A 3336-nucleotide genomic window follows, 5' to 3' on the forward strand; every position below is an offset into this window, starting at 1 on the left:
TTTCTGTTGCTCACTCGAGGCCTGACATGGTTCTTCTTGACTTCGAGAAGCGAACCATGTTCGTTATCGAATTTTCGGCACCAGCTGACAAAAACGTCATAGACAAGGAGAATGAAAAGAAAGAGAGGTATCGAGACCTTATAAGGGAGTTGAAACGATTGTACCCGGAATATTCTGTTAAACTGATCGTCCTTATCATCGGCCCTCTTGGAGGTGTGAAGCTTTCACTTGCTAATGGCCTGAAAAGCATCCCTGCGTGTCAACAATATGCTAGAACACTTGCGGGAAAAATGCAGAAGGCGTTTGTCCTTGGGTCGCTCCGTGCACGAGGCCTTTGCTGGATCGTCGTACTGATTCCTTTACAAACTGTAACTACCTATCTTAAGGTTGTGAGACGTGGTTGTGGCTGATATTTTACCGCGATTTCGCTTGATGCGGGTGCAATTTTTCAGATTAGGACCCGCTCCCGGCGAAATCCGGCAGTTGTCCTTATGACAAATTTTTAATTATATATATATATACACATAATAACATATAATTTACCACCAAATGAGTCGGAAACAATTATGTGAGAAAAAGAGGGAGGTGAGGCAGTAAATCTTACAAACTTTAAAAAAGGGGGGTACCTAGTTCGAAATTTCGTGAAAAACGTTTGTGCAAATTATGCCCGACCCTTTGCATTGTTTAATATTCATGCATTCATTTAAAAGGCAAACTTCTGTAGATTCACAGTACCATATCAGCCTAATTAAACAATTATTTTTTTGAATTATGAAAACAGTGAGATTTGCAACAAAAAACTTGGAAAACAGGAGCCAACTCATTTTCAATAAAATAATAATAAAAATGAAATGAATGTAGATTAGAAATATTTTCATAGCAAATAATAATGATTTCTTATGCCATAAGTTTAAATAAATGTATTTGTCGGCTGAAAAAAATGTTTTAACTTTTCGAAATAAGATTTAAAATTAGCACAGAAAAATAGAGAATGTTTTAATATTTAAGATCCTCAAGTTTTTTAAAATTGTGTCACTGGCAGGAACATTGTAAAAAACAAAGTCTTACTTTGTGTCCAAATTTAGTCTGAAGGCATTTACATCACAGATAAACCCAAACTTCTTTCATGTCAACAATGGATAAGAATGCTACATACAACTACATTAGGAGTTGTGAACGCGATTGTAATTGGCAACGTGTTAGTAAAAAAGGTTTCAACTGTTTGTAGCTTTTTTTCAATTTTGCTGTACAAATTATAGGTTGAAATTTTTGTGTGATGTTATTGAATGAAATTTTTAGTTATATTTTATTTTTCAGTTTCTGTAACTTAAGCCAACTCAGTTTCTAAAACCTTACAATATCTAGCAATTACGTTTTCTATTTATACGAAACGCAATATGGAAATTCGTGACGTAGGGAGAAGAATCAGGAGTTTCCTTATTTTTCTTGTAAATGGTAATTAGGAAGAAAATAAATGATCGACAATCAACTTTATTATTGCTTAACTTCGCAAAATTATTACGACAGTCATTTTGTGGCATTGAATAAATAGGAAGCGTCGGCTCTGACAATTGCACTTGGCACTGACCAGAGCTGAAGTCAGGACTGCAGCTTATATAGTACGTATCGCCGACAATGTAAGTACAGATAGAATAAGTTCCATTTATCATACTAATTTAGATTGTTTATTCTTAAAATATGTACTTAAAAACTAGAAAATTGCTCGATTCGCCCTCCTCCCTATATGGGTGGTATCTCAAACTGAAAATGAGAAGTAATGTCATAGGAATTTTATGAATAATCGGTACTTGTACGAATCTTATTTCTTATTAGTTCAAGAATCACCTAGGTATAAGAAATACTTTAAACAAAAATATAATCTATAGTTTTATTTCTTATTCTTTAAGAACAAAAGGTGGTTAATTATTTGTGAGTTTAAAGATTTCCGACAAATTCCGTCCTTTTATCCGTTCTGTCCAAATTCAGGTCGATATTTTGTTATATAATTATTAGATAAAAACGCTGTATCACAAGTTTCGTCGATAAATGAGCGGAAATTTACAACAGCAACGTATCTTTTAGGCTACATGGAAGAAACTATTAAATATTATTATTATCAATCTGGTCGGTATGCAGGTTTCTTCTATTGGCTCGGTAGAAACATTGCATAAAGTCCGTTTCTAGTAGAATGTCAACGAATAAGAGGTTATATTATAGCTATCTCTATTTTTATTTGAAATAACTTATTTTTCTTATTGGATATCTTTAAAGGGTAATTCTTCCAGCTCATAAAATACCACAGAAGCAAACCATCATATTTTGTTATCTTTAAATTTTTTAATTTTCATAAAAAGCCGACAAAGTAGAGCTTGTCAGAAATAATTAAGTAACCAAATCTTTGTTTTTTTTCATGTGATTAACCCATTTCCGCTGGCTGTAACATATTTGTAACGGTTTTAACCTAGTTCCGCCGGGAGCTAAACATTTTCGAAAGTCTTTTTTTGTGCTCGACAAAGATCTATGTTTGCGCATAATTCAAGATGAAAATTGTTTAGTTATTCTAATAGATTACTACGATAGTCTAAAAAATTATATTTTAAATTAAAACATAGACCGAGATCATTTAAAATTTGAGAAAATATTATAATTTGACCTGTTTTTGCAACATCTTCTTGAAAATTAACCAAAGAACTTTTTCTTGCGCTTATTTTATTTAAAGTTTGAATAGCCTTCAATCTTTGTAATCGTATAATTGTTTAACTCAAAATTCATAAGTTGATAATTTAAAATTGTTTAATTTTAAATGCTAAAAACTGGGTCTCCACATACTAATAATTGTAAGAGGCAGTAGTTTAATTAATTCTTTCGTTTTATTTTGTGTTAACTCTAATAAAATTTTATTCTTCATTCTTTTCAGATAATAAAAATGCTATCTGCAAAATCTATGATAACCATGTTTATGGTATTGGCACTGATTTATTGTTCAATGGCTTGCGACGGGCACGATAGCCCATGCAGTGGAGATAATGGTTCTCAAGGCAGTTGTTGTGGAGGCATGCATTGTCAGAAGAACGACCCTTCTTGGCGTCAAGGACGTTGTTACTATAATCCTGGAAAGTAACTTCCAGATATGCAGTACTAAGAAATACTAACAAGATGATTATTATATTATTGGAAAAAATATTATTTTACTGAATAAAGCGCTACAATGTTCTAGATAGTTAAATTAATAAATTGTATACTCAAATAAGTATTAAATCATTACCATTGTAGTTTTTTAGAGTAGCATCTGCTCCCGGCGAAATCCTGCGGTTGTCCTTATGACAAACTTTTAAT

General features: G+C 32.4%; 2 protein-coding genes and 1 long non-coding RNA gene across 5 annotated transcripts in view; 2 read left to right on the top strand and 1 right to left on the bottom strand.

Annotated features, from left to right (window-relative positions):
* LOC117168968 (serine-rich adhesin for platelets-like) overlaps nt 1–3336 on the bottom strand; it is a 420717-nt gene that overhangs the window by 361159 nt on the left and 56222 nt on the right. The gene's annotated exons all lie outside the window — the stretch shown is intronic.
* The window catches only part of LOC117168969 (hainantoxin F5-22.36-like), a 6653-nt gene continuing 4935 nt past the window's right edge, over nt 1619–3336 (top strand). Inside the window, exon 1 of the mRNA XM_033354979.1 lies at nt 1619–1637. The gene's annotated coding sequence lies outside the window, so the exon portion shown is untranslated. The remainder of the gene's footprint in view (nt 1638–3336) is intronic.
* On the top strand, nt 1670–3226 carry LOC117168971. Its single transcript, XR_004466593.1, has 2 exons — nt 1670–1804; nt 2918–3226. It is a non-coding gene; the product is annotated as an uncharacterized LOC117168971 (long non-coding RNA).

The sequence above is a fragment of the Belonocnema kinseyi genome, chromosome 3 (assembly GCF_010883055.1).
Source record: "Belonocnema kinseyi isolate 2016_QV_RU_SX_M_011 chromosome 3, B_treatae_v1, whole genome shotgun sequence".
NCBI lineage: Eukaryota > Metazoa > Arthropoda > Insecta > Hymenoptera > Cynipidae > Belonocnema > Belonocnema kinseyi.